Raw genomic sequence first — 20900 nt, 5'->3', positions numbered from 1 at the left:
TTTTTAAAATATTTTTTTAGTTGTCAGTTGTTATGATTTAGATGTGGTATCCCCCCAAAGCTCACATGTGAGACAATGCAAGAAGATTTGGAGGAGAAATGGTGGGGGTATTGCCTTAGCCTAATCAGTGGATTAATCCCCAACAGGATTAACTGAAGTGGTAGGGTGTGGCTGGAGGAGATGGGAATTGGGGTATGGCTTTGGGGTATATATTTGTATCTTGCCAATGAAGTCTTTCTCTCACAGCAGAGAAAAAGCTGACTAAATCATCAATGGACCTTTATTTTATTTATTTATATGTGGTGCTGAGAATTGAATGCAGTGCCTAACACATGTAGGCAAGTGCGCTACCACTAAGTTATAACCCCAACCCTTAATTCCCTCTTCGACTTTTTTTTTTTTTTTTTTTTTTTGGTGGGGTTGGGTTTGAACCCAGAACCTCATGCGTGCTAGGCTAAGCAACATTCCCAGCCCTTCTGCCTCTTTCTTTGCAAGTGATGTCATCTCAAAGCCATTTCTTCTAGCCCTGCTTGGTGATCTCCTGCATTTCATTGACATGTGACATTTACTGTCTTGGTGCTTAAGCCCAAAGCAGAACAAAATGATTTTATTTTAATCCTCTTGAACTACATTATTATTATTACACTGAAGCCCTCTGAAAGCATTGTTAGCTGGTGTGGTGGTACACTCCTGTAATCCAGCGGCTCTTCATTACAGGAGGCTGAGGGAGGAGGATGGCAAGTTCGACGCCAGCCTCAGAAACTTAGTAATGCTCTAAGCAATTTAGCGAGACCCAGTCACAAAATAAAAACTAAGAAGGGCTGGGGATATGGCTTGGTGGTTAAGCTTCTCTGGGGTTCAATCCCCAATACAAATAATGATGAGAAGGAGGAGGAAGAGGCGGAAGTGTCCATGGCAGGGATACTCTTACTCTAGTTGGCATTCCCGTCATCGCTGATCCGATCCTTGGCAAGGAGTCTGCAAATGTTTTCTAGGGGATGAAGGAATGGCCAATTTCCTCTTCAGTGACAATATCGCTATTTGATTTTATTCGACCCCTAAAGAAATCTTTAATAATGGAATGAAGAGACAGACCGAGAAAAGTGAAACAGAAGTGCACCTCCCCTCAACTTCTAGAAGGATGCTCTAATTGCTCCCAGGTTGTCTGGTGCAGGCAGCAAGTGGAGAGGTTGTGCACAAAATCACCGGCCCTCCTGCCGTTTCTGAGCCTGAGCCACTGCGTTTTAGCGCCAGCTGGTGGCTGCGGGGTGCACTGCAGGGTCTTCTCCAGGCCTCAGGAGGCAGGACCAGCATTTTGATGCCCCGCGGGTTATCCTGCAGCTCTGGAGGTTTTCATCCGCTGCCAAGTCAAGTTCAAAGCTTTCAAAATAAATGCATGGATGCAAAATACCCTCTGCATTGACAAGGCCTAAGCAGGTGGTCTGTTGTGCTAATGTGCTGATGTGCTAGGGAAGACAGATTCAGGGTGTCCAAGGAAAATGTTATTAATAATACTGGATTCTTCATGCTGCTCCAAAGTAAAAAATATGCTATGGAACAGAGGCAATGGAATAAACCTTTTAGATTTTATTTTTAAATAAAAGAGTTCATCATTATTTTAATGGATGCATGTAGGAGAAGATAAAGGCATTTAGGGAGATAGATTTTTAAAATAAATAAATCATATAACTATAAATAATATAACTACAGTCTGAAGGGTGTAAGTACTTAGAAGTCCAGATGTAGAGGTGAAAATACAGCCGAGCATGGTGGCACACCTGAGCAATTTAGCCAGACCCTCTCTCAACATAACATTTAAAAAGAAACTGATGTAGCTTATTGGTAGAGAGATTTGCCTAGCATGCCTGAGGCCCATTACTGCAAAAGAGAAGAGAGGATGAGGAGGGAGAGGAGGAGGACAAATGCTTAAGGCCAACCTCAGCAACTTAGCAAGGTCCTGAGCAACTTAAACCCTGTCTTAAAATCAGAAACAAAAAGGGTTGGGTATATAGCATAGTAGTCAAGTGCATCTGGATTCAATCCCCAGTGCCAAAATATAAATAAATAAATAAAGTAAGTAAGTAGTGATAGTAATAATAAAAATGATAACAGAAAACAATAGATCAAGAATTTATCTTGTGGGGGGGGGCTGGGATTGTGGATCAGTGGTACAGCCTAGCACATGTGAGGCACTGGGTTCACATCTCAGCACCACATAAAAATAAATAAATAAATAAATAATAAAGGTATTGTGTCCATCTATGACTAAAAAAATCATATTTAAAAAAAGAATTTATTTTTGTGTCAGGTTTTGTGCCAGTTGCTTTATGTAGACCATGTCATAGATTTTTTTTTTTAAGTTTTGAATCCAGAGCTTCATGCATATTAGGCAAGTGCTTTGCTACCAAGTCACATCCCTAGCTTCTTATCTTTCCTGTGTGATGGATATCTTGAATATTCCTGTTGAAACAACCAGAGAGAAATTCTCCAAAGAATAAGGATGGCGGGGAGGTGGGGGGAAGTATAGCATTGCAATTTCGAGAATATGCATGATGTTGCAAACTATGGACATATTTAAAGATCGAGGCAAGGGAAATGGTTTAAAGACAAAAATGAGGAGGATTACATCAGATAGTTGAAACAATAATCTGTAGTCACAATCATTAACAGTGTCTTCAGCCCAAGGTTCAACAGACAGTTGCTAGTTAGATGTCCTTGTGGTTATTCTTGTGGTACTGGGGATCAAACCACTGAGCTACTTCCCCAGCCTTTCTTATTTTGAGACAGAGTGTTTCTAAATTGTCGGGCTGGCCTCAAGCTTGCAATCCTCCTGCCTCAGCCTCCCCATTAGCTGTGATTACAGGTGTGGACCGCTGTGTCCAGTTCTTGAAGTACTTTTTGTGTAAGGTCGTGGTGGTCTTTGTGGGCGTTTGTGGCAGAATCTTTTGTGCTCCTTGCTATTAGGCAATAATGCTTAAGAACTCTTTCTTCATAACCTTCAAATTTATTTGCTGTTTCTTTTATTTATTTATTAACTTATCAGGAAAGGGTTGACACAAGTGACTCCATTTTTTATTCTGACAACTTACTTTCTTTCTTTTTGGTATTGGGTATTGAACCAGAGGTGCTTTACCACGGAGCCACATCCTCCAGACCTTGAATTTTTTTTATTTTTTGAGATAGGGCCTTGCTAAGTTGCTGAGGGCCTCACTAAATTGCTGAAACTGGCCTTGAACTTGTGATCTGCCTGCCTCAGCCTTCTGAGTTTCTGGGACTACAGGTGTGCACCACCATGCCCAGTTATTCTGACAACTTTCCGTTCCTCCATTCCCGTTCCTCTTCTCCCTCCTCCTCCTCCTCCTTCTCCTCCTATTTCTCCTCCTCTTCCTTGTTTTCACTGGGAATTGAACCCAGAGCCTTCAGCATATGATGCCTCAGCACTGAGCTACATGGCCCGTCAACTTTTACCTTCTTTACAGACTTAAAAAACAGGCCTTGCAAAGGTGGGTAACTTGCCTAAGATTGTACAGTTTCTGCACATTTTCTCACATATTTACAGACATACATTGTATATTATTCTGGGTTCTGTAGAGGAACAGAACCAATAAAACATGTATAAGAGGAGATTTATTAGACTGGCTTACACAGCCAGCGGCTAGCTAGTCCCACAGTGGTCACCTGCTGGTTAGAGAGCTGGGGAAACCAGCAGCTGCTCAGTCCAAACAGCTGGGAGCCTCAGAACAAGAGGGACCAATGATGCAGCCCCAATTCAAGGCTGAGAGATGGAAAGCCCTCTGGAGAATCACCATGGCAAACATACATTCAAAGGCTGAAGACCTGAGTCTGATGTCCAAGGACGATGACAGCCATAAAATACATCCCCACTCAGCCCAGCACCCTGGCAATCTTCTCCCTTACTTTACTCTTGTTCCATCCAGGCTCACTGGGTGGTACTGCCCACATTCAGGGCAGGTCCTGCCCCTGCTCTTTTTGCAGACCCACAGACCAATGGTCTCTGGAAACCCCTTCCAAGACACACAACTAGAAGGGCTTTGTTTTGTTTTTATCAATTTTCTAGGCGTGTCTCAATCCAGTCAAGCTGACAACCAACATTATATATGAATGTATGTAGATGAGTACATATGTATATACTTTTTTTATTTTTGGTACCAGGGATTGAACCAAGGGGTGCTTAAACCACTGAACCACATCCCCAGACCTTTTTATTTTTATTTTGAGATAGGGTTTTGCTAATTTGTTCAGGGCCTCGTTAAGTTGCTGAGGCTGGCTTTGAATTCATGATCTGCTTGCCTCAGTCTCCCAAGTCACTGGAGTTACAGGCATGGGCCACCATGCCCAGCTATGCTTTGCTTTTTTTTTTAGTGTTGGAAATAAGCATGGAGCTAGATAATCATGCATGCTAAGCAAGTGTTCTACCACTGAGCCACAACCATGGCCCCCAGCATATACTTTCTATGAATGAGATTTTCTAAAGTGAGATTAAGTGTTGCAATATACCTTGCTTTTTTGCATTGAACATAGCGTTGGCAGCTTTATATCAAAATTTATGGTTCTTTATATCAAGATTTATGATCCTGAGCTGGGCATAGTGGCACACATCTGTGATTCCAGCTACTCAGATGTCTGAGGTAGGAGGATTGCAAATTCAAGTCCAATCTGGGCAGTGTAGACCTTGTCTCAAATTAAAGTAAAATAAAATAAAAAAGGCTGGGAAGATAGCTCAGAGATAGTGCATTTGACTAGCATGTGTGAGGCCCTGGGTTCAGTCCCCAGTATTGAAAAAATATACTATGATTCTGTCCTGTGTCACTGAGCAAACAGTCTCTCCATATCTTTCATCAACATGAGAGTTAATCTATGTATGTCAATTACCTGGCTGGCACATAATAGGTGCTCAAGAAATTACAATGATTAAAGTCACAATGAGCTCTTACTAGTTGATGGACAGGTGGATCAACATTGAAGGAGGTGTTTTTGTTGTTGCTCTTGGTTTGTTTTAATTAAATATGATTGTCTAATGCAGCTAAAACCTACTGCATGGATACCTCCTGCCAGTTCTCTCTGGGTATGTTGCTTTGAGGGTTTGGCTGTTGTAGGCTCAAAGAAAAAAGAGAAAAAAAATAGACAGCTGGGAATGAATGTTTAAGGAGCTGCCTAATGAGGCTCAGAGATGCAAACAGAAAATGGAAAACAAGTGAAACTCCCAAGAATAAATCTGACAACAGGAGATCAAGTCTGAAGGCCTTTGCTGAATCCATAAATCTCATGAGATCACTCCCTGTGACTAGATGAGGTCTGCTAAGAGCCCATTTGCCTAGTAATGAGAAGCTCTCTAACAGAGCTCAATTACCAACCTGGAATAATAGGGACATGCTGATTTTTTTCAGATTTTTTTTTTGGTGTATTATATAGTTGTATATAATCAGACATGCATGGAATTTCACTTATTCCATCATTCCACAGTAGCCACCCTTATTTTCTCTACTGGTCTACCTTCCACTCATTTATATATTTTAATTGGTGTTTTATAGATAGATAAAGGGAGAATTCACTGTGGTGCATTTAGACATGCACATAGTATAATTTTGTCAAATTCACCCTGCATTTCTTCCTCTCTTCCATTCCTTCCCCTCCTCTTCAATCTCCTTTTTCTGTTCTAATGATCTTCCCTCTCAGGATATCCCAGCCACCTTTACCCCCACTTTCTTTGCTTCAGCTTCCACATAAGAGAAAGAACATTTGACCCTTAACTTTCTGAGTCTGGCTTATTTCGCTTAGCATGATGTTCTCCAGTTCCATCCATTTTCCTGCAAATGCCCTAATTTCATTCTTCTTTATGCCTGAGTTAAAACTCCATTGTGTATATACACCACATTTTCTTAACCCATTCATTTATTGATAGGCACCTGGGCTGGTTCTGTATCTTGGCTATTGTGTGTTGTGCTATTGTAAACATTGAAATATTAATGTGTCTGAATCACTATAGTATGCTGATTTTAAATCTTTTGGATATATACAGAGGAGTGGGACAGCTGGGTCATATGGTGGTTTTTAGAGGAATCCCATGCTGCTTTCCAGAATCGGACTAATTTACAGTCCCACCAACAATATATGTGTGTACATCCCCCCCACCACATCCTCACAAGCATTCATTATTATTTGTGTTCTTCATAATTGCCATTCTGACTAGAGCGAGATGAAATCTCAGTGTAGTTTTGATTTGCATTTTCCGGATGGCTAGAGATGTGAAACATTTTTTCCATATGTTTGTTGGCCTTCTTTTTTTTCTGTTTAGTTCTTTTGCCCTATTATTGATTGGGTTATCTGTTGCTCATTTTGTTTTGTTTTCTTTGCATATTCTGGATGTTAATCCTCTGTCAGAAAAGTAGCTGGTCAAGATCTTCTCCCATTTTGTGGTATCTCTCTTCATGCTCTTGTTTCCTTTGCTGTATAGAAGATTTTTATTTAGTAGTAGTTGTTTTATTGTTTAGTTTGGTTTGGTTTTGCTTTTGGTACTAGGTATTGAATCCAGAGATGCTCTTCTACTGAGCCACATTCTCAGCCCTTTTTATTTTTTGTTTTGAGACAGGATCTTACTAAGTTTCTTAGGACTTTGCTAAGTTGCTGAGGCTGGCCTTGAATTTTCGATCCTCCTGCCTAAGTCTTCCAAGTCACAGGAATTCCAGGTGTGTGCCGTCATGTGCAGCTATGTGCAGCTACATGCAGAAGCTTCTTGATTTGATGCTGTCCTACTTATTGATTTTTGGTTTTACTTCTTACACCTTAGGGGTCTTGTTAAGGAAGTCAGTGCCTGCACCAGTATGATGGAGTATTGACCCTATGTTTTCTTATGACATTCTAATTTTTTGTTAAGTCACTAGAGTACTACTGCTTAATCAATTACCGGATTGCTGTTTGCCCCAATAGCAAAGATTGCAAATTGAAAACACTGGTTTTTTTACGTTTCGACTGAGGCTCCCTTCATTAACATGAACAAGGATTCTACATGATTCCATGTAGAAAATAGATTTAACATCTTCTGCTAATTTCTTCTTGGTTCTGCTGAAACTAAACAACAAACTTAGAATCCTTCAAAATGGTAGTTTCATTCAACAAACATTTATTGAGCATTGACTATGTGCCTGGTCCTGTCCTAGGCACGTGGGATATGAGGGAAGAAATAAAAAAGAAAAATGGGGAAAAACTTTTGGGGTTTCTGTTCCCATGGTCTGAACTTCAAATATGCCAGGAAAACTACAATTCCTTCCTGATGATCTTTTTTCAACAATACAACCTTTCTGTGGCATACATAGTAATTTAAAGAAAGTAATCATTCCTCATGCCTATTTAATCAGTATGCATTGCCTCATGATTCCTGAGTTTGTAGCAATTTTATGTATTTATTTCTAATACTGAATTAGAACCAGCTCACAGCTCTCCATATCAGGATTAGATGGGAGTTTGGTATCCATCTCTGAGGGTTCTCTCTCTACCTTGGAATGACAGGAATCCAGAGAGGACATGAGAATTCAGGAAGGAGGTCTGCTCCGCTCGGCTTCTAACAGGACGGGTTCTGATTTCTTAGCTCAGGTTTTTCCAGAGCTCCTGTGTTCCAAATGACTACTTGATATTTTCCCCAGGAACCAGTCACATACTACAGGTGTGATCCACAATAATTAACCCTCAGCATGGCACTGGTACCAACCAATCAGGAAACAAGCCAGCCCTAGTGCAGAGACAAATTACAGGCCTGGTCTGTATTCTCTCTCTCTCTCTCTCTCTCTCTCTCTCTCTCTCTCTCTCTCTCTCTCTCTCTCTCTAACAGTACTGGGGATTGAGCCCAGGGATACTGTCCCACTGAGCACTGAGCTACATGCCCAGCGCTTTTTATTTTGCTTATTTTTTAATACCAATGACTTCTTAAAAATTTGGGCACAGAGACCATGCTAATCTTCTTTGGATCATTCCAATTTTAGTATATGTGCTCCTAAAGTAAGCACTTATTTTTAAGATAGGATCTTGCTAAGATGCTGAGGGTCTCACTAAGTTTCAGAGGCTAGCCTTGAACTTGTCATTCTCCTGCCTCAGTTGCTAGGATTACAGGCATGCACCACCATACCCAGCTAGGCCCCAGGTCTTGATGCAACAGTGTCTGTCACATTATATAAAGAGCAGGTGGCGAGGGGTACATATTCATATGGTCCTTTTAGGGAAATACAAAGTGCCACAGATTGAATTTAGACCAGCTAGATCCAATAATTTAATGGATTTTTAAAAATTTATCTATTTATATGTGATGGTGAGGATCGAAACCAGGGCCTCACACATACTAGGCAAGTGCTCTACCACTGAGCCACAACTCCAGCCCCTAGATCCAATAATTAAGGAGAACCAAAAACATTGTAGAGAAAGAATAAAATGAACAACAACTGACTCAGGGAATAGGAAAAAAACTTCAGGGGAAACAGTCTCTCCTCTCTTCCACCTAAGTATTAAGAATTGAACCCAGGACTTTGGACTTGTTAGGCAAGCATTCTGTGATTGAGCTATATTCCCACCACTTTTTAATTTATTTTGAGATAGGGGCTAGGTTCCCCAGGCTGGCCTTGAACTCCAATTCCCATCCCATTTCCCCACCACCCCATATTGGGGATTAAACCCAGGGACATTCTACCACTAAGTAACATCCCCAGTCCCTGCCCAGATTTTTTATTTGGGGGGGGTATTACTGGGGATTGAACCAAGGGCTGCTTGGTTCACTGTGCCACATCCCCAGTCTTTTTTATTTTTATTTATTTTTTTATTTTGAGACATGATCTTTCTAGATTGCTTAAGGCCTCACATTTCTTCTGCCTCAGCCTCCCAAATAACTTTGATTACAGGTGTGCACCATCACGCCCTTCCCCAGTCCTTTTTATTTTTTATTTTGAGAAGATAGGGTCTACTAAATTGCTTAGGACCTCATTAAAATGCTTAGGCTGGCCTCAAATTTATTATCCTCCTGCTTCAGTCTCCCCAATAGCTGGGGATTATGTGTGTGTGCCACCATTCCAGTTCAGATTTTATTTTGTTTTGTTTTTTAGTACTAGAGATTGAACCCAGGGGTGCTTTACCACTAAGCTTCATCCCCAGCCTTTTTTCCCCCCCCAGTTTTTATTTTGAGACAGGGTCTTGCTAAACTGGTAAGGCTGACCTTGAACTTGTGGTTCCTTCTGCCTCAACCTTCCAAGTTTCTGGAATTATAGGTGTGCACCACAATGCCCATCCTCCCCAGCCCTTTTTAAAATTTATTTTTACTTTTAGACAGGCTCATGCTAAGTAGTGACCTCAAACTTGTGATCCTCCTGCCTCAGCCTCCCCCGTAGCTGGGATGGCAGGCATGTACCACTGCACTTAGTCAGATCACTCCATTTCTGCAAGCTTCCTTTCCCTGTTCTATAAAATGTGAGTTATGGTACTTGCCTGCCAGTATGAATGAGGGTGAGATGAAATCTCTTACAGAAAGCACTTTGTATAGCCTGGTACCAGGAGACTTGAGCAAGTTTCAGCTTGTATTACAATTGTCCTTAAAAAGTAACACTAGGGTGAGTGTAAATTCTCACAGGCACAGGAGCCCACCAGCCTCAAGGGAACATTTTTTTCCCCAGTTTAACTTACTCTCTGATTGAGGTCTTGTTTTGCTGCATAGTGGAAAGTAAAATCTTAATTCTAGGTTTTCTCAGTCATTTCAGGTTTAAGCTCAGTCTTGCTTCATTGTTTCCACTCTCCAGATCAGGGAGTGGTTGAGGGTTGCAATGTGGATCAGGAAAGTGGCAGGTCCAAGCAGATATCCAGGGTCCTAATAGTCTCTTCTCCACTTTGGCGCTAACCACAAGAGACACGCCCTGCCGCCCCACCCTGTCCCCTGCCTCTGTGGGTTGTACCACTGCACTGAAGATACAGGCACATTTTATCTGGGGAGGAGCTCAATGCACTCATCACTTAAGATAGAATAGATAGCCAGGTGCAGTGGTGCATGCCTATAATCCCAGCAGCTTGGGAGGCTGAGGCAGGAGGATCACGAGTTCAAAGCCAAACTCAGCAAAAGTGAGGCCCCAAGCAACTCAGTGAGACCCTGTCTGTAAATAAATACAAAATAGGACTGGGGATATAGCTCAGTGCCTTAGTGCCCCTGAGTTCATTCCCTTGTTAAAATAAAAAGGAATTAGCTCTATTTCAATAAGACTAATTGGTGCCTGTGTATCCATATGATATTTTCAGTATTTTTAAAAAAAGTTGAGCCAGGTGTGGTGGGGCACGCCTCTAATTCCAATGGCTCGGGAGGCTGAGACAGGAGTATCCCAAGTTCAAAGCCAGCCTCAGCAATGGTGAGGTGCTAAAAAACTCAGTGAGACCCTGTCTCTAAATCAAATATAAAATAGGGCTGGGGATGTGGCTCAGTGGTCGAGTGCCCCTGAGTTCAATCCCTGGTAACCTTCCCCCACCACACACAAAAAAATTGACAATAGACACGGAAAAATAACCTTAGTGAAAGGCCAGGTTGCCGGACATGATATCACCTGTCTGCCCAGCAACTTGGGATTAAAAAAGAAAACAATCCCATAGTTCTCAAATTCTCATCCTCTTAGCTTTCTCTACTTCTCCATTGAATCTGATATAATTTTCCATAACTTTGTCATCAATACACACATTCAGGTTTATTTTTGGCTCTTTTTAACTTGAATCTGTTTTCTGTAAACATTTTCATGTATGAATCCAGACAGTGAATTTACAATTTTTTAACAGCTGCTTATTATTTTTATACTGAGCTTGGTAACAGAATTTCCCAACCTGTATTTCATAGAATCCTAGTTCCAGGACCTGATATTAATAGATACCAGCAATAAAAATTTATTATACATTTTTATATTGATATTTATATTATGCATAGAAATATGTGTTTGTCATAAGTTTGGGAAATAATATCCACACTCTCCTCACAGCTCTGGCCATTTGACCCTTTGCAGAAAGTAGATCTATATCTAGAGCATTTCTTCTTTATTTTCATATGTATCTATCTGCTTACAGACAAACCTTTTTTTTTTAAATTTACTTAAAAAATTTATTTTTAGTTGTAAGTGGGCTTTTATTTTATTTATTTATTTGTATGTGGTGCTGGGGATCAAACCCAGTGTCTCACACATGCTAGGCAAGTGCTCTACCACTGAGCCCCAGCCCCAGCCCCAGCCCCCATTTTTTTATCTTCCTCTTTTTCACTGTCCTGTGGTCCCACATAAGATGTATTCAGCTGGCTGAGGTGACACATGCCTGTAATTCCAGAAGCTCAGGAGGCTGAGGCAGAAGGATCACAAGTTCAAGGCCTGCCTCAGAAACTTAGCCAAGGTCATAAGCAACACAACTCAAATTTGTCTCAAAATAAAAAATAAAAAGGGCTGGGGATGTAGCTCAGGGGTTGAACCCCTCTGGGTTCCATTCCTGGTACAAAAAATAAATGTGTTCACATAAGATAACTTTATATTTCAGTATTTAGCTTACAGAATATCAAAGGGGCAATGTGATTCAAGTAGAAAATGTTTGAGGTCCATTAGTCAAAATGCCAGACCTATAGCATTTTGAGGAGGGGGAGCCACTGGGGATTGAACCCAGAGGTGCTCTACCACTGAGCAACATCCCCAACTCTGTCCCCTTTTTTGAGACCAGGACTCATTAAATTGCAGAGGCTGACCTTGAACTTGCAATCCTCCTGTCTCAGCCTCCTGAGTGGCTGGGATTATGGGCTTGTGCTGCTGCAACACACAACCCATAGTATTTCTCAGTGGTTACATGAAAAGCTATCAAAGAATACTGAGTATGAGATGGGAAAGAGATTCCAAAGAGTTGGATCCAGTTTATATGCACATGAATTAAAAAATAATGTCTATGCATTTCCTTATGTAAGCACATTTTTTTCTTTTTCTCTCTCTCTTTTTTTTTTTTTTTTTGTACCAGGAATGGAATCCAGAGCTACATCCCCAGCCCTTTTTATTTGTTATTTTGAAGCAAATTTGAGCTGAGTTGCTTATGGCCTTGCTAAGCATTCAAGGATGCATACAGGGCCTACTTGAGAAGCCAGTGTGCCAGGGAGGTTCAAGGAAGGTGATGCCTTTGCACTTGTGGGTGAATAACTAGACGTCACCTGAGAACTTGTCTTCTCTTAGGCTTCCTAGAAATTATAAGCAGCAGAGACTTTTTGTTGATACTAAGAGATGAGGTGGGGAGCGGGGTTGGTGTATAAATGATTTTTGGTGCCAGGTGACTCATTTTTAAACAACTTCCACATTCAGCAGATGGTGATAATGCCAGTACTTAACCAAGGGCTGAGTAAATCAGGATGACATGTTTCCACACTTCTCAGATGCTTATTTCTAAATATTATGTAAAACCACATCTTTGAGCTCCTCTCTCTGCACTGAGTGATGGAGACCAATCAAAGCTTCGGCCTCTAAAGTCCATCTTGGCCTCCCATGGGAATGCTTTAATGAACCATATGGATTGGACCTGAGAAAATCCAGACATTCAGGCACTGAAACTGTCAGTCCCCAGACAAGACCTGTGGTAGACATTTTCTGTCTTTATCATTTCCTCTCTTTTTTAAAATAAAATATATTTATTTTTTTGTTATAGTTGAACACAATACCTTTATTTATTTATTTTTATGTGGTGCTGAGGATAAAACCGAGGGCCTTGTACATGTTAGGCAAGCACTCTACCACTGAGCCACAGCCACAGCCCTGTCTATCATTTCTTGCAAGAATATGTCCATATTGAAAGGACCTTCAAGTCTTTATCCAATTCCTGTGTGTTCCTGACAAATTAATTTACAAAACCTAGAGTTTTATGGGAAAGAGGGAACTTGAAAGTCATTGAGGCTAGGTCAGTGAGAACTCAGTTTTCAACCCATTTTTTATGCTTCCCCTTCCATGACACACAGCTGATGTTGAGGGGTGGCTGCTCAGGAAGGGAACATATTTCCCAACTCACTTGTGTCTATGCAAGGCCATATGACCAGTGTGGGCCCATGGAATGTGAGAAGAAGTGTCACTTCTGGGTCAAGACAATTTAGAAGAGGGAGTGCCATTTCTTCTGTTCCTTTTCTCCTGGATGCAGAGGTGTCCCAGACCCTAAGGGATGGCAGAGTTATGAGATGAGACAATCCTGGGTCCCTGAATCACCATATGGAGGAAAACCATCAGGAATATATTCATCAGATTGCTGTATGAATAGGAAATGCAGTTGGCTCTCTATCCATGGCTACTGCATCTCTAGATTTGACCAACCATGAACTGAAAATATTTGGGGAAAAAAATTGTGTCTATACTGAACATGCACAGACTTTTTAATTGTCATTCTTAACTGTATAGTGTCACAGCTGGGTGAGGTGGCACATGCCTGTAATTCCAATGTTGCAGGTAGATCATAGGTTCAAGAATAGCCTCAGCAATTTAACAAGGCCCTAAGCAACTTAACAAGGCCCTGTCTCAAGATAAAAAAATAAGTGCTGGGATTGTTGCTTTGTGTGGTAAAGTACCCCTGGGTTTAGTCCCCGGTATGGAAAATAAAAAGAAAAAAAACATTATAACAATATTTGTATAGTGTTTACATTATTTTAATTATCTGAAGTAATCTATAGATGATTTAAAGTATATGAGACTGGGGCTGGGGCTCAGAGATAGCGCACTTGCCTGGCATGTGTGAGGCACTGGGTTTGATTCTCAACACTGCATATAAATAAATAAAATAAAGGTCCATCAGCAACTTTTAAAAAATTTAAAAATAAAGTATATAGAAGCATGTACATAAGTTATATGCAAATAATAGATTATTTAAGATATGAGCACCTGAGGATTTTGATTAGGGGAGGTTCTAGAACTAATCCCATGTGGTAACTAGGGATGACCGTAATTAGTATAGTATTAAACTACGGAAATTTGGGGTTTAATCATTGCATTAGCTAGCCTTTCTCAAATTAATACAGAGGCCAACTCTCATCTCTTTAGTAATGTTTGAATTCTCTATAAAACTCTTCGTAAGAAGATTGGCAGGAATGGCCAGAGGCAGTTTGTATAATGGTCAAGTTCACAAATATTGGTGACAGGTCCAATACAACTTGAACTATATTTACAATGCAAAAACCATATTAAAAAACTATTAGGTGAGTCAGTTAACTTCTCTGGGCCCTGGCTTCCTCATCTGTAAAGTGGGCATATTCATGGTACTGGGCCATACAGTTGGTAAGAGATGGAAAGGAGCTCATGCATGGGAGGCACTCGGTCTTCTAGAAAGGGAGGCCTCTGTTCTTAGTGGCATCATCCAGTCTGTGCTATTGATATGAAGGAGATTGAGTCTCAGGTTTTTCTGTAATTTAATCACTTTCCATATGGCCAAAAGAACTTAGGGATCCAGGGTACCTCCCCAATGATGTACTGGACCTTGGAAAAGTGGGACAGGAGTGGTAAAATTGGAACCATAAATCCTTGCAAATTCAGGCACCAAGAACCCAGAGAGAACAAATGTCAAGGTCTCCAGACACTAACACACACCTCAGCCATGCTCAGGGTCCTTCGGGACAATGGTTGACACCAAGATGAGGGCGTGTTGGATGTGGGTGGGTTGGGCGCTCTCAGTCCAGAGTAGATCTCTGGGTCTCAGAGAAGCGGTGCTCTCCTAGGATCTCTAAAGAAACCCTAGACTTACATGGAGAAGTGGAAGAATCAGCACCAGGAGAAGGCTTTGGAGAAACACTGCCCGAAGAAAACACAGGAAAGCTGGGTGCTGTGGCACATGCCTTTAATCCCAGCAGTTTGAGAGGCTGAGGCAGGAAGATTGCAAGTTCAAAACCAGCCTCAGTAACTTAGCGAGGCCTAAGCAATTTAGCAGGACGCTGTCTCAAAATAAGACAAGAAAAGAGATGGGGATTTGGCTCAATGGTTAAGCAATCCCTGGTACCAAAAAAAAAAAAAAAAAAAAAAAGCACAGGATGGAGATGGAGAGGAATGAGAGATAGGGCAGATGGCCCAAAGTCCATGTTCCCTGAGAAAATCCATAGCTGTTTCCTGCCTCTCTTTCTTATATCTGCTGCCCTAGCTCCGGCTCGGGGCCCTTTCTCCTCTTAACAGAAGTCCAGGGTTCTAAACAGACTTCCTTGCTTCCTTCCTCCCTCCCCCCGCCCCAGTACTGGGCATGGAACCCATGGCCTTGTGTATGCCAGGTGAGCACTCTACCACTGCCCTTTTTTGTTTATTATGAGTCAGGGTTTCACTGAGTTATCCAGGCTGACCTTGAACTTGGGATCCACCTGCCTCAGCCTCCCAAGTAGCTAGTATTACAGGTGTGTGCCACTTCACCAGGCTCCAGGGCAGATTTTCTACGGATCCCTGCCATTCGCTGTCAGTTCCTTATTTGGCATTAGGAACCTGAAAGACAACACTACCCCTCCTTCCTTCACCAGATGTTGATACTGGAAAAGCAAAAGCATATGTTTGATTCAAAATTGCTCCAGAGATGAGAACAGCCTCGTCATTCCCACCCTTGAGGACAGCACTGGGGAAAATGATCAATCCTTCTGTATTGCGATGCCCAGTTTCCAACATGCCTGGAGCCAAGCCACAAAACTGTCCCCAGCAGCTACTTCAGACCCTGACTCTGAAGAGAAAGGAGTAAAAGAAAAGAGAAACAGATGCAGGAGCTGCGGTTCAGCCCCTCAGGCATCCACCATGGGTGACATTGCTGGCCCAGGCTACCTTCACCATCTGGTTTTCTTTTTCTCACACATTTATTTTGCTGCTGTCATTTTAAGGATAGACAAGTGCCACATAACTCGATAGGGAAACATTCTGAGACTATGTTATAGGGTGATTTCATTGTTGTGGGACCATCATAGGAGACACTTAGAAGAACCTAGATGGTATAGGCCAGTCACTCAGTGTGGCCTCCATGTGACCAGGAGACATAGTAAGCATGAGATGTACGAGGTTACTGCCAGCAAAACATAGCAGAATGTTTTACAGTCAACTTATTTTAATTTTTTCTTATTTTTTGGTACTAGATATTGAACCCAGTTGCAATTTACCACTGAGAAGCATTCCCAGACCCCCCTCCCCCTTTTAAATTAATTTTGGGACAGGGTCTTGGTGTGTTGCTTAGGGCCTTAGCAAGTTGCTGAGGCTGGCCTCCAGCTCACTATCCTCCTGCCTCAGCCCTCTGAGTGGCTTGGATTATAGGCGGGTGCCACCAAACCCGACTTCACCTTTTTCTGTAAGTAGAAGGAGTACACTCTAAAATAATGACAAAAAGTATCCTATAGTAAATTTATAAACCAGTGACATAGTTGTATCACACATTTTAATAAAAGTCAGTCATTTATTGTCATTGTCAAACCTTAATCTGTTGTATGTAATTGGATGTACAACACTTTTATATGATTGGCAGCATAGTAGGCTATTTACACCAGCATCACCATAAACATGTGAATAATGTGTTTTGCTGGCACTGATGTCACAATCTTATCTGATTTATCTAATATATCTATTTATCTATCTATCTAATCTGTCTGTCTTCTGTCTGTCTGTCTTTGCAGGGCTGGGGATCAAACCCAGGGCTTCACACCTACTAGAAAAGGGCTTTATCACTGAGCTACCCCACCAGCTCAAACCAAAACCACTTTCTTATATGAGGTCCACTGCCGACCAAAATGTTATCATGTAGTCTGTGGCTATATTGTTTGTGCATCTGACATTCTTTTCCTTTCTCATGGCAAAAGTGTTCTGCTTTTCCTCTGGTAAGCCACCCCTCTCCGTCTACATGATTCATTCAAGAAATACTGCATAAACTCACCATTGCAGAGATGAACACAAGGTCTCAAGTCCTAGTGGGTCATAGTCTTAGTCCAGGAGCCAGGCCAATGGGAGTCTGCATTTGGCCCTTGGAAAAGATGCACCAGGCATTGCTAAGCTGATGGGATGTCAACCTGGAGCTTCTGCCTGACCTGGTGCCAGCACCGAGGGGAGAAGCCTGAGGGGTGAAGAGAAACTGGCTTTGGCTTATGGCTGTTGTAGTTGAATTTGTCTCTTACAGCCAAAAGAATTTTGAATCATACCTTCCCCAGTGTTCTCAAACTTTTTGTTCTCAGGACTCTTCTGCACTTCCAAAGTTTATTGATGACCCCTAAAAGTATCTGTTTATGTGCATCATTATTACTAGTATTATTTTTGCAGTGCTGGGCATTGAACCTAGAGCCTCATGCATGCAATGTAAGCCCTCTACCACTGAGCCATAGCCCAAATCCTTTGTACATTACTTTTATCAATATTTACCCTACTAGAAATAAAAAATCATAATTTTCAAAATAGTTCCACATTAAAACTAGTAACAAATAAAGCATATGTTAATATAAATACCATTTTATGAAAAATACCTGTATTTTTTTAAATAATATATTCAGGTTGTTGACACCGAGTCTTATATTTTTTCAATTCTCTTTACAATGGCTGACTTAATTGAAAATAGATGAATTCCCATTTACAACTCTGCGTCAGTAGTATATTGCCATATGTTATTTTGGTTATGTGAATATAATCCTGCCTCACAGAGATATGTGTAGTTGGAAAAGAGATGGGTATTTTAACAGAATGTTCAGAGTTGCAGATATTCTTTTATGATACTATGCCAAAACTTGACAAGTGGAAGATGCTTTTTTTTTTTTTTTTGGTACAGAAGGGCACTTTACCACTGAGCCACATCCTTAGCCATTTTTATTCCTTACTTTGAGACAGGGCCTCACTAAGTTACTGAGTCCGGCCTGGAACTTGTGATTCTTCTACCTTAGCCTCCAAGTTGCTGGGATTATAGGCATGCATCATTGCACCTAGCAGGTATCTTCCTTTTATTTTTACAGCCTTGGGGATTGAGCCCAAGGCATTGTGCATGCTGGGAAAGCACTCTACCATGAACTACACCTCCATCCTTAACAAGTGATAGTTTTCTAAAGGTCAGTTATGATATGGGATCTAAAACTACCAAAATGAGCTTTTTGGGGGCTTTGGGGTAGTGATACCAGTGGCAGAGCATTTGCTAAGCATGGGCAAGGCCCTGGGTTTGATCCCTAGCTCCAAAAGAAAGAATAGAAGAAAGCAAAGAAAAGTGAACATTTCATATTCTATACACTCATGAAAAAGTGAGAGTAATAATACGTTCATATTAGTATGAATATAGTTTGGAGCTTGTGGACCCCCTGGAAGAATTCAGGGCACCTTCAGAGGCCCTTGGATCACAATTAGAGAACGACTGCTTCCCCCTAATCCTCATTGACTCTGACTTTCTCTCTCTGCATTTTTCCAACTTAAAGAAATATTTGATTTGGCTCATTCAGCCGCCATCCAATAATAATTAAAAAAAATCTATTGATTATTCAACAAATACTACTGCATACTCCTTGTGCCCGAGGCTCTGTGCTTGGAGCTGGAAATACAATGGCCAGCAACCTAGAACCAGACCTGACTCTTAAGTTGCTTTTGGCCTAGTGGGGAAACAAAGCTAATTAAACATTATTAATAAAGGTTTACACAGTGGGGCAAGTGTGGGAAGGAAAACCTCAAAGTGTATCCCATCAAAGAGTGCTAAGGGATTGGGTCTTTTACACAGCGACTTCTAGACAAAGGTAAAAAGGATGCATAGTTATTTGTCAGGCGAATGGAGTGGTGGGATGGGGAGAAGGGGCCTGTAGATTATTCTAGGCAAAGGGAAATGTCTTAGGAGGGAAAAGCTACAGAAGACAGGTGACCTTAAAGAAGATCACCTCATGGACTAACAGATGACCCCATGTTTTAGTCAGCTTTTCATCACTGTGATTAAAGGCCCAATGAGAACAACTTAGAAGAAGAAAGATTCATTTTGGATCATGGTTTCAGAGGTCTCAGTCCACAGATGGCCAAATCCATAGCTCTAGGCCTGAAGTGAGGGAGAACATCATGGCGGAAGGGCGTGGTAGAGGAAAGCAGCACAGCACATGGCAATCAGAAAGCAGAGAGAGCTCTGCTTTGCTTACCAGGGACAAAATATAAACCCCAAAGGAATGTCCCCAGTAACCTCCCTCCTCCAGCCACACCCTACCTGCCCTCAGTCACCACCCAGTTAATTTATTCAAGTGGATTAATCCACTGATTAGGTTATAGCTTTCAGAATAATCATTTCCCCTCTGAATATTCTTGCATTGTCTCACACCTGAGCTTTTGGGTGACACCTCATATCCATGGTCCAGTCAGCTAGAGCTACCCATACAGGATTATCTGGCCCATGCCTAAGGAACCATTCATTCCAAAGGGACTATGGGTACGGCAAGCACTGCTAGAGAAATTATGAACTCCTTTAAAAGTTATAGCCCACCTCTCTTTGCTTCATGGTTGTCCAGCACACAGCCATCCTCTTTTGTGAAAGCATTGAAGATATTTTGCATTGGCTGGTTTGTCAGCACTTGATTTCCCACAGGGACGTTGTTGAAGTGGGGCTCCTGGGAGGGACATATTGCAAAGGACAGCAGCAATGTGGGTGTTCATGAGATAGTGCTCTTGGGAAGGGAATGGAGCAAGATTGGGCCCACAGAGAAGTCTGTCTGCAAGGTACTCATCCAAGGTCTCCGCCAATCCCACTGTCAGCTCTGAAGCTGCACCAAGCGGGTCAGTCTTTAAGCAGCCACATCTGTCTGGCATAGGACATGGGCTGCAGGAAGGAAGCATGACCTGGGACAAGGCCATCTTCTCCAGCTAATGTAATCCCCAGAGCAGTCCACCACAGAGGGCTGTCTTCCAGCACCACTCCCAACACTTAAATAATAATCCTTTCCTTAAGGAGGATTTTAGGGGTGCATCACCCACAGCATCCCTGGATCCACTCGACAAGAATCAATCAATATGGTACGTCCATGAAGGGAGCATGGCCAGGGAGTCAGTGGGACTGAGTTCTAATCCTTGTTATTAATCAAACAAGCATAAAAACATGTGATTGGTGAGCTGGGTGCACCCTGCCTGCCTCCCCAGGCACGTCTCACATCCTCTCTCACTGAATCTATTCATCAACGTAGGTCTTCATTCTGTCCTGTCAACCCCCCAAGCTCATTTCTACCAGGGATCTTTGCACTATCTGTAGGAATCATAGTATGCGTGGGCTTAGGACATGGTTTCCTGAGTGTGGGGACTTTGCACTGCTCACCTGTGTACCCTCAGAACCCGGAACATAGTTGGCCTAAAAACTATTTTCTGAAAAAAAAAATGAATAAATGAATGAATGAATATCAGGCAGAGTGGGTATATTGGTTTTCTGGGGTTGCCATAACGATGGACCACAGGTAGAGGGGCTCTAAGAACAGAAACGTACTTCCTTGCTGTTCCAGAGGTTGGAATTCTGAGTTCGAGGTGGCACCAAGTTCGGTTTCTCCTGAGTCTCTTCTCCGTGGCTTTTGATAGCTGTCTTTGGGGGATCTTCCCTTCCTATCTGTGTCCAAATGTCTTCTTATTCTGTAATCGTATTGAGCTAGGTTCTACCCTAATGACCTCATTTTAAATTTGTTTCCTCTTTAAGGACTCTACTTCCAAATGCAGTCACATTCTTTTTTCTTTTAATTTTATTTATTTATTTATTTATTTATTTTTATGTGGTGCTGAGGATCGAACCCAGGGCCTTGCACATGCAAGGCAAGCGCTCTACTGCTGAGCCATAACCCCAGCCCCAAATACAGTTACATTCTGAGGTCTTTGACATGAATTGCAGGAACAAATTGCAATCAAGAACAACATAAAGGCTGTGTCAAGCATTCCTGTCTCTCTCAGGACAGGAATAGCTTCATGGCA

General features: G+C 41.8%; 1 pseudogene; it reads right to left on the bottom strand.

The window, feature by feature from the left end:
* Window positions 1-7923: 7923 nt before the first annotated feature.
* On the bottom strand, window positions 7924-8021 carry LOC113178860 (U6 spliceosomal RNA; annotated as a pseudogene).
* Between the last annotated feature and the right edge of the window lie 12879 nt (window positions 8022-20900).

Source organism: Urocitellus parryii, chromosome 16 (genome assembly GCF_045843805.1).
Source record: "Urocitellus parryii isolate mUroPar1 chromosome 16, mUroPar1.hap1, whole genome shotgun sequence".
Lineage (NCBI taxonomy): Eukaryota > Metazoa > Chordata > Mammalia > Rodentia > Sciuridae > Urocitellus > Urocitellus parryii.
This window is presented reverse-complemented; position numbering and strand designations above follow the sequence as displayed.